The 11107-nt window shown below is 37.5% G+C and overlaps 1 long non-coding RNA gene across 1 annotated transcript in view; it reads left to right on the top strand.

Moving 5' to 3' along the window:
• LOC107082699 overlaps positions 1 to 11107 on the top strand; it is a 107147-nt gene that overhangs the window by 56561 nt on the left and 39479 nt on the right. The window contains exon 2 of the long non-coding RNA XR_001481146.1: positions 2542 to 2620. This is a non-coding gene — a long non-coding RNA (uncharacterized LOC107082699). The remainder of the gene's footprint in view (positions 1 to 2541; positions 2621 to 11107) is intronic.

Consider the following 11107-nt stretch of genomic DNA (forward strand, 5'->3'; position numbering starts at 1 on the left):
ATGATTGAATTACCTAAAACAAACAACTACAGACTAAAGCCCTATTAAGTGTTGTTTGAGACTATAAAAATCACCTAGAATGTGGTTGGTCTTTACAAGGATCTGGAGGGTTACTCAGGTTGATAAACCACAGGATTTTATCAGTGCGTTCAATTCTCTGTGAAAGGTCCTGCTTAGAGCATCAAGAAGCATGGTGGCAGAAGCAGTGCATTCATTTTTATGGGACTAGTGCATATCAGGCCATCACACAATTCTAAAATGTATTTTCTCCCTTTCCCTCTGATCGAGACTTCATAATCATGCCTGAAACCAGTTTGGCACAACAAAGTTATTTTAGCACTTGGTCAATTTCTGGCTGCTGCTTTGGCTTTAACCAAACGCTTATCTCTCTGATCCTAGTAAAAAGCATACAAAAACTCTTGCCCCTTGTTAATGTGTTCCCACCAAAGTAGCTATCCAATGTTAGGAATATACCTCAAATTTAGATTATGCACAGAGGCATCCATAGTGGTAAGGTTTTTTTCTTTGAGAGCTCTGTTACCTGCCTCACCTTATGATGTTGATGAGATCAAGAAACTATTGGCAAAGTTTCACCTTTCACTGAATGAAACTTATGACCTACAAAGCTGAATACAGGATATTTTTATTTCAGGGTCATAGAAATATTTTATTGCAGTAGTGTGGTTTATTTGAAATATTTCTACAGGATTATTTAGAGATCATTCATATTTACATTTGGCATTGTCTTTATCAGTCCCCACCCCTCACAGCCAATTAATACCTTAGAATCAGGACTCAAAAGAGAAATTGTTATGTTTTTGACACTTCAATCTCTGTATAATCTCATCTTGATTATATATATATTTTATATAGAACAGCAGAGTATGTGTACCTCTACAGTTGAATTGGATTAAGGTTGGACCTGGGGCTTTGGTAAAGAAAAGAAAAAAAAAGAAAATATCTATGATAGATGTCCTGCCTGGCATTCTGTAATTAAACTCTGAACTATTAACTGCAATGCTTTTACCATCATAATAATTATTCTAATGGTGTTGTGAACCCTTTGTGGATAGATGTGTTTTTGTGAATTGCTTTTCGAATACCTCTCTTTATCATGTTGTCTTACCTGTTTGTGTTTTTGTTTTTTTTTTTACATATCAGTACATTTTGCCCCTAAACCATGGACTGTCAGTCTTCTATGTGTTTATTCAAAGCCAAATATCAGAACATGGTATTTACTGAAAAAGGCTCAAGATCCAGATGTTGTCCTCCACAGTATGCTTTAGGCCTGTGAAGAGCAGCTATGTGGTTGAAGAACAGCTTAACAGCAGTTCTACGACCTTTGCGTGATACAGGAGACAGTTCCTGGAGTGGAAGACCTACTGCCTTCTTCAAGTATCAAAGTGAATTGAGCCATCAGTCCTCAATGACTATGGTCCTGTTGCCCTGGCATCCCACTTTGTGAAGGTCCTACACAGATTCTGGTTGCACTACTATTAGAAACTATAAGGACCCCCTGCAGTTTGCTTATCACCATGAAGTTAAAGATGCCATCACAGACCTTTCAACAATCCCCCAGTCATTAAGACAAGGCAAATGGCACTTTGAGACTCGTGTTCTAACTTTTGAAGATTCAGGTAGAGCTGCCAATTCAATAGTGGTCAATTAGCTCTCTGAGTGGGAGCTATGTCTTCCACACTTTGCAATCCCCTTCTTTAGTTTTTTGCAAAACAAACTGCAACCATTAAGTATACTGTATAAAATAGGTAGCTCTTTCTCCTTTCTTGTTTGTTACTTTTGTAAACATGACATGCACAATCTTTGCTATAGGCTTTAATTTGTGGTGTTACTGTATGTATAATGTAGATTTTACAAGATTTTGCCTTATTTGCTGTAGCGTTTGTACAGAAGAATAATGGCTCTAAGTGTCCACATGATATATTGGTTCTGACAGTTGCCCATATGGTTGAAGCATAACGAGTTTTGTTATTCAGGAGATGAATGAGGTCAGAAACATCCAGTGTCTCTGACCTCTTCACAAGCCTGACCTTTCTTGTCTCAATCCGGCATCTCACTTGCATGTCAGTGGAAATTTGATTAAAAGGAATGCTTCCTTCAGTCACTGTTCTGGTTGACTTTTATATAAAAAAATAAAATGCAAGGAGAAATGGTTTGTAAGAGATCCTGTATGTTAGTGTAAGCAGTGACTCCATCCACTGATGATGTGCGTTTTTTTTACAATGCACTTTTTTTTTGATGATTTACTGTAGATCCAGCATGAATGCTTGTATTTAACCCTGCACCTTAGGGATGGTTATCTATGTTTAAAGCAAGGTGTAATTTGCAATAAATGCATATATGCATACAGATTTTCTAACATGTCAAACAGAAATGTAAAATTTCCATATTCATGATGGAGATTAGAACATTGATGTTAATGCAATCTTATAAAACCTGTCACTTCATTAAACTTTTAAAGTCTCATGTTTTGATAGTAGAAGTTATTCTGATTATTTTCTAACTGTTATTGTATTTCTGCAGGAACTCTCTGCATTTATGGTTACATGAATGTCAGCGCTGAAGGCCAGATGCCGGTGATGGAAGAGCTTGTCAGTGAGAGGTGGGAACTAATCAGCTTTTATGTTGGATTTTTACTGTTTTTGTGATTGAGCTCCTTCTGAAAATAGTCATGCAGCGTAATTCACCACACACAAAGAAAGTCACATTTCTTCCATAACTTTTACAACGCATTGTCATATTTTCATTGATAGTAAAAATATAAAAAAAAAATTTTAATGTGTCGCTCTGATGGGTTGAGGGTTGCTGGTTCTAACTCGAAGTCCTTCTGTCTCAATTGATGTGTCTACGGACATACACTTAAACCGGAATGCATACTGAAGTTGGTCAAAAGGCCCGGTAGCACCTCTGTATGCCAGGCTTGCTTCTTTGATTAAGCAAGCCTAGTGTTCCTCAGAGCAGCTAATGATGGAATGAAGCCTCAGTCACTGATGTGGATGATGGTGGGGGTTGTGTGTGTGCGTGTAGATAAAACCCTAAAATCCCTACAAATATAACATCAACTGAACAAGATCCTCTTCAGAACTTAGGAAGCTGCATTGGACCAAAGACGAGGCTCATAGCAGAGGTGACTGGGCCCCTTGTCTCAGCATGTAAGACACAAACTGACCCCCCAAATACAATAAATCAAAGGCAGGCAAAATGTAATGCAGACCAAGGCTTAACAATCTCAGACCAAGACTGGGAAAAATAAAAGTTGAGACTGGTTAGTCTCAAAACATCCACCTTTGATCAGAAGACCAAGCAACGCTTATATTTCCCACCTCTGCCTGAAGGCCTACACTGACTTACCTATTCTCATCTTCCCTTCTGCTTTAATTATTCTGCCATTATCCTGGTACCCAAGAAACACAGCATTAGAGAGTAAAGTGACTTCAGACCTGTCACCCTGTGTCCTTAGGTAACTTTACATCAGAGACCACAAAAATAACCTGTGGCATTTCCTAGAGGTCCATCTGAGGGCCCCAACTATTCAGTATTCCCCTTACTGTAACTGAGATGTTAATACACAATGATATCCTGTAGAGTGGTAGCCATTTAAAATGTCCCCACTTTCCTTGATGGGCCCTTAGCTGGTCCTTACCTGGTCCCATACAATTCCTTTTTAAACTTTAATCTTTGAACTTAAAAAATATTTCTGTCATGATTTGTGGACATTAAAATCTAAAGAGAAGCACCTTCTCCTGGTCAGACCCTGTAATTTGGTGAAAGGGTGGAGTCAGAGTAAAAAAATATGCATGCCCAGGAAAAGATGGTGGTCACTTCAGTGGCTGGAAGTTGGAGGAGATTTTGCTGAGAGATGCAGGAAATTGGGCTGCCCATCGGCTGGTGTTTGACTGGTAAGGGCCATTTTGAATGGCTGCTACTGTAAGTTACCATTATTATGCAGATGACATACAGCTACACATTGCAATATCAGGAGATGACTATGAATCTATTCAAGTGCTGTGGAAATGCAAAGACAAAATCATTGCATGGTTGTGCAAAAATTTTGATATACAGCCTCTACTTATTAATCGTCAGTTTCCTGACTGACTAGCAGGAGCAAGAGGTGAGGCTGGGAGCATCCTTTCCTGCAACATCCTCCACAAAGTTGTGCTATCTCCCCACTTCAGCCCCCACCTAGCAGACTAGTATATTTGCAAAAATCAGATGACAATGTCATTGGTCTGATCCAAGAAAATCAAGAATCGACATACAAACAGGAGGTAAAATGGCTTTTTGACGTGTGCATTTATTTCCCATGGATGATTGTTGACCAGTCTTCTAGTAGTGCGTTGTGAGTTGTGAGATCACATGCACATGATTACAGCTCCTAAAAAACAACCCCACACCATAAACCCCCCTCCACCAAACTTTACACTTGGCACAGTGCAGTCAGACATGTACCATTCTGTTGGCAACTGCCCAACCCAGAACTGCTGTCAGATTTCTAGATTCCAAAGAATGGGTCTCCACTGCTCTGGAGTTCGGTTGCAGTATATTGCTGCATCTGACGCTTTGCATTGCTGCATTGCAGTTGTTGAAGTATGGCTTAGGTGCAGCTGCTCTATAATAGAAACCCATTCCATTAAACTCTCTGCGGACTGTTCTTGAGCTGAATTTGAAGGCCACACAAACTTTGGAGGTGTCATCATTGACTCTGCAGAAAGTTGGCCAACACTTTGCACTATGAACTTCGGCATCTGCTCGCCACCCTCCGGCAGTTTACACGGCCTACCACAAGTTGCTCCTGTTCCCTAACACTTAGATTTTCTTATAATACAGCTGAGAGTTCACTGTGGAATATTTAGGAGGGAGGACATTTCACTACTGTTTTTGTTACAAAGGTTTACTTGCATATTGAATGTCAAATTAAATCTAAATAATCATACTATTGTGTTCTTGTAAGGTATAGTTTTAGTCTGTAAAACAGCTTATAGTGAAACATAGGTGACTAGACAGAAACTTTACCAGAGAGACGGTGAACTTCTCACAGATGATGAGCACTTGTTAAGTGTTTGTTGATGGTGAGAGCTGTGTAACACATTCCTCTGCAGCATAGAATTCCCATCTTTGTCATACTAATGTGACCAGCCACTGACCCGTTTCTGTTAGGGTCTGCGTTCATTCTCAGTACAACTGCAAACAGGTCAGATGGGAGCATTTCTAGTTTTCAGCTTTTAAAAAGCAAAAACAAATCTTAAAATTGTTTTATTTGTTTCATTGCTTCCTTTATTCTCAAAAAGATTAAAGAGGATGTATGAAAAGCTTCATGGCTCTTGTTTTTTTTTTTGTTTTCTTTTGCATTTAAACCTAATCCCTCTTTTGTTGTTGTTTTGAAAACATACATTTTGTTATTACTGTATATGAAGCTGCCACCCCACCAAAATCAGAGGTTTATGGTAGCTTTGAATAGTACGTCACTGCAGCACCCAGCTTTCTGTGTCATAAAAGGAACAGATGGATCCATTATTCCAGGCGAGTCAGACATTGGGAAGATTCAAAACGTTTAATGACAGAAAATAATAAAACATAACAGAAACAAGGGAACAGTTCAGTCCATTCTCTCTTTAAAGAGGTGCGATCCAGGCGATGGGCTGCCAACGAGACGCGGTGTGCTCAGGCACGAACAGTACAGGAATCCAGGAGTCCTCTGCTCGATCAGAGATTCCGATCCAAACAGGAACAGAAGGATCCAGGCTTCCAGGAATCCTGCGTACAGGCTGGTTCAGATGCAGACAGACATGCACAGATGAAGACGGGCAGGCTCAGTGGTAGAGAACATAGACGAGACATGATTCCAGGAAAAATGTGAACTTTAAACTGGTCTCCTCCTATGAGCCAGGCTTACAGGAATTAAAACTGACCTCCACCTTGTTCCCAGCCAAAACCCTGAAGGCTCCGTGGAGAAGAGCCGGGACACGACCAGGAGAAAAACATTAAACCATCTCAATCCACTGGCCTTCCACAGTCAGACATGAACCAGCAACTTAACTAAAACGTGTGAAACAAGCATGAATAATTGACATAAATAAACTAAGAATACACAAATAATGATCTTGCCCTGATAGCTGGGCTCAGCCGTATATATAGCAGAGGAAGCAGGTAACTAAGATAAATGATAATTAGAGAGTGATGACGGTATGGAAGGTAAATGAAGTGAGTAATCAGAGAAGTTACCGTCACTGAGATCATGATATTCTGATTTAGGACTTTCTTATCAAATCTGAACTTCAGGGTGCTGCACTTTTATCTGGTGGTTAAAGCTATTCTGCTCTTTGAGAATGAACAGTATTTTTTTATATCCAGTTACATTTCAAATCAATCAAAATAATCTATCTAAAGACTAGATCTATCTTCTCTTCTTCACAGTTTCTTTTCTTCTCTTCTTTATTATTTTAAGTTGTTTACTGTTCTGTTTAATGATTCTATTCTATTACAGTCTGTTCTATTATGACCTTTTCTAATCTTTATACAATTTGAAAAATCTAATTACCGTTTTGTTATCCAATACATCAGAAGAAAAGTACACCATAATTGAGCAGGCATTATAGTATATATCTTCAATTAAATTTATTGATATAGTGCTAATTCACAACAAATCATCTAAGCAACTTTACAGTGACAGTTTAATCAACTCATTCAGACAGATTAGTTTTCTAGCTAAGGCAACCCAGCTGACTAAATCAAGTCACTGATTTTGGAGGATATATTCCTCCAGGATGAACATGTAGTGACAACTTGCATTGTGTCATCGACTCTGCAGCAATCCCTCACACCAAACATGCATACAGCAACAGTGGAGAGGACAAGCACTCTTAAAATAAAATAAAAAAAAACAACAACAAAAAAAAACTCCCAACTGAATTAGACTTGGTGTAAGTGGCCTTCAGCCAATGCCAACTGGGGGTTTAAAGAGACAGAATATGACACTTTATAGAAATATAGAAGGAATGATTCATAAGTATGTATCTGTTAGAAAATGTAACTGTAAAGTAGCTCTATAGGGGGCTTTGTTAGGAAAGAAATGGCAATGAGCTCTAAATGAGCTCTAAAAATGTTTTTATTTCAAAAAGGTTTAGAGAGAGTACATGCCTTTCATCACAGTAAGAGCTGAGCCCATAGTTATGACTAGAAAATGAACTAAGCACTGAAAATCGGCCCAACTACTTCATTTATAATGGAAGCTGTTGATTTCAACAGCAAAGCTAATGGCTCCCACTTCGATGGTCTCATAGTTAAACAGAGTGCCAGCCCAGAAGAAGCTGCTCTGAGGAGAAAAAGCAGAGAAAACAAAGTTGGGGATTAAACTAGTAAAAAAAAATGCAGAACTGGAGAATAGAAGTAGAATAAAGCAGAATGATTAAAAGTGATCCCTATGTCCTCCAACAGCTTAAGCCTATAGTGGCAGAATTATAGAGCTATCTCAGGATAATGTGAGCCACACTAACTATAACTTTAAGTATGTTGTTAGGAACATAAGTAAAATTAGCTCTCTGATCATCTTTAATTAAACTAAATGTCCAAGCCTAAAAATGAACACTGAGTCAAATCAAAACATCATCCCTGTCTGTTATTTAGCTTTTATGTGTGTCAATTACAAAATATAACTAACTTATTTAAAAACTACATTTTGGCTAATATATATAAATTTGAACATCAAACTGTACCATTCATTTTAACACTTGAAAAGAACTAAATCAAAAGAAATATTTATATGGGTCAGTTTAGGATGTTTATGTTATTTGCTTTAATGCATGTAAAAATAATTATTTGTTTTATTGAGTCTTTCAAAGAAATGAAAAGACTGCTACAAGACTTTTTGTCCTCTGTTCTTCTAGATGTATGACAGCCATGCCACTTGTGTTTAGTGTTGAATTTGCCACCAAACTTGGTCCTCATTACTGAGCGACTGCTTGTGTGATAACCTGAACACAGCAACAGTGTCAAAGAAAGCAGTAATGACCTGAAATCAGGATGAGTCCAGACAAGCATTTTTTATTTATCTCCCTTTTTTCACGATTTGTCATCTGAAATAAAAAAGAAAAAATCAAAATGACTTTGTATTAGGATCATAACCAAAGAGATAGAAAAAAAGAACAGAAAAACAAAACTCCAGTTTACCCCTTTTGCATCTCCTGTGGAGATGCATTTATATATATATTCATATTTTCATGCCCCAACTGCAGGTAATTGAATTTTGACTTTCCATTTACAGTCAATTTACAGTCTTTCATGTCTGCATCTCAAAAAATATTCTATCCCCCACCCTCAGTATATGAAGTCCTCAGCCATGTCCCACCTTGACAGCACATGCAGGATGGATTCAGCATAGTATGTCATTTTACAGGGAATTGACTATTAAAATCTGGCTAATCTGCTGCCATTGATAGTGCAATTTAAACTACAGCAGTATCATAGGCCGCAACTCAAAATTGAATTGGCAGTTTGATTTCTGCTTCAGGGACACTCTCATCTTCTTAAGGAGCATCTGGCTCAGCTGAGGAAACAATGGGCTTTGTGGGATTTGGGCTTCACCACTCACTGCCTCTGAAGTTTTCTCCCCCAGGCTTGTTGATTCCATTTGAGCACAGATCACATTAAAACTGTAGGGTGGCATTTTATTCTGCTTTGGATTGGAGAATGCACAGTTTCCTCTTCCCATAAAGTTTTAAACAGCTCAAACTGTGGGTGAGAGAGGATTTTTTTTATTTTTATTTTTTTTATTTTATTGTATGTGTGACCTCATAGTCTATATGTCTGTATTTTGATTTGACTCACTCATTTGTGATTACTCTTCCATTCTGCAGCAAATATTATTCACGTACTTATAATCCAAACTTATATTTTATATTTAAACATGAAGAAATATGCTTACAATAAATGTTTAACAGTAAAATTATGTATTAGGGTGATGTTATTTGTAGGTATTAATTTTTACTTAACTTATTATTGTATTATTTATGTTGGAGTCATTTAGATGAAAATAGCAAGGGTCATAACAAAAAAGAACAGTGTATCTGTGTTTGACTCTTCAAGCTCTTTTATTTCTCCAAACCAATCAGTCACACTTTAAGAGAGAACCGAGAACCGAATCTGACTGCTAAAGAAGCTGAGATGCTGTAACATTTAGTAATTTAGTTACATTAGGTAACTTACTTAGTAATCAGCTATGTAAAAACCAGTTTCTTATGTAGATTTTTAAGAAACATCATTTTGTTTTCAATTCATTTATATACAATTAGAGCATTGTTTATCTTTAGTTCATTAGTTAGTTATCTTTAGTTCTTTAGCACATATGGGTGAACAGACAGTATCTGTATCAGCCAGAACATGCATCAGCCAATTTCTACTCTCTACATGTGTTAGGTATTATTTTGACAATTTCTGTACATTTGTTGCAATGCTTCTTTTGTGTCTGAAACCATCTGATTGGTGCCCTTCTCGGGTCTAAGCGGGGTTCCTGCTTCTGCTCACTGTTATTATGATGTCCCCCCAAAAAACTGACATGACAAGCTCTGCTGCTGTGGGTTATGAAAAGGGGCCACATTTTGAGTGAGTCTAGATACAAACCTTAGTTTTTACCATTTTCTCTAATCTGCATATGTCCTAACATCTTAAACGCCAGCTTACCATGCAGAGATTGCCCACACTCTGTGGTCGGAGGTCTTGACTGCTACACTGCAAAAATGTTCTGAAAATGAGTTAAAATGTCTTAAAATGAGTGTATTTACTCTTCATTTGAGTAGAATAATAAGATGATTTGCCAATGGAATGAGCATTTTTTTTTTACCCTTAAACTAAGATAATTAGATATTTTGCACTTGAAATAAGAGACTGTAGTTGTTTTTTTTTCTTATTTTAAATGTAATTTGTCTTGTTCCATTGGCAAAGTGTCTCACTTTGCCAATTTACTTACTTAGATTTATATTTTACAGTAGCCCTTAGGACTCCGGAAGAGAAAACTGCTTAAACTGATACGGCTCAGACACAGCACTGCTGATGCAGATCGCTATTATCACTCCTCTGAAACTTTGTAATCTTGATGAACTCTACACATATGAAGACCCAGGTGGACTTTCTCACTTAAAAAACATAATAAATAAAGCAAAGCCGCCATCTGCCATTGAACACAGGAGCAGCAGAAGCATTAGACTGATCTGAACACACTTTACTGGATGCACTGCAGGAGTCAAAGATGCTCTTGACGCACATCTGACCTTAATGTGAGCAAGCATAAAAAATGAAGCAGCAGAAGCTTTTTTGCTGCTTCCAACACTTGTGCTCTGAACATAGCATAACAGCCTTTTAGATAAGTGGGGATTTTTGTTGGCTTTCTGGGCCTCTAATAATGATTTGTCATGTTTACAGTATATTGTAAAAGGGCGACATAACTTGTTCTGACAATCACAAGCAGCTGCTGTATGTACGGAGTGCCCACACCTTCTCCCCAGGAAGCTGACTTTTGTGTTCTTGACCTGTTTGTTTTGTGTTTTTGTGTGAAGGAGCAGGCAGACTCTCTAAAGAGAGTGCTATTATTCAAAGTAAAACAATCTTTACGCAAGTTTCTTCAACACTACAAAGTTTGACCCTAGAGACAAAAAAGCTAAGAATTGGGAATAATTTATGGTGACCAATATTCAAATGGCCTTATCTTCAGACATGTGCAGTAAACCATATAAACCAAGACTCCAGGATGTGCTTGTGAATCAGTATGCCCCCTAGGTACTCTTGTCCCTGTTTTTTGCAGGGCTTGACACTTGTATATCCATCAGTTATTAATGCTTTGCCATTATTGTGTGAGACCAAAATATTTATGTCTGTAGGTTTAAAGCAGGACATTTACTGCACCTTTGAACTCCAGAATGAAAAAAAAAAAGCGAAATAAGTGAAGTCAGTTTTTAAGATTAAATGATGAGAATTCATAATAATGAAAAGCTCACATTCACATTGACTTTATAATATATATAAGTTTTGCAGGTCAAAATTTTATCTTTTTAGATCTCAACATTACCTAAAAAAAATATATATATATATATATATATAT

Source organism: Cyprinodon variegatus, unplaced genomic scaffold (genome assembly GCF_000732505.1).
Source record: "Cyprinodon variegatus isolate N-32 unplaced genomic scaffold, C_variegatus-1.0 Scaffold59, whole genome shotgun sequence".
Lineage (NCBI taxonomy): Eukaryota > Metazoa > Chordata > Actinopteri > Cyprinodontiformes > Cyprinodontidae > Cyprinodon > Cyprinodon variegatus.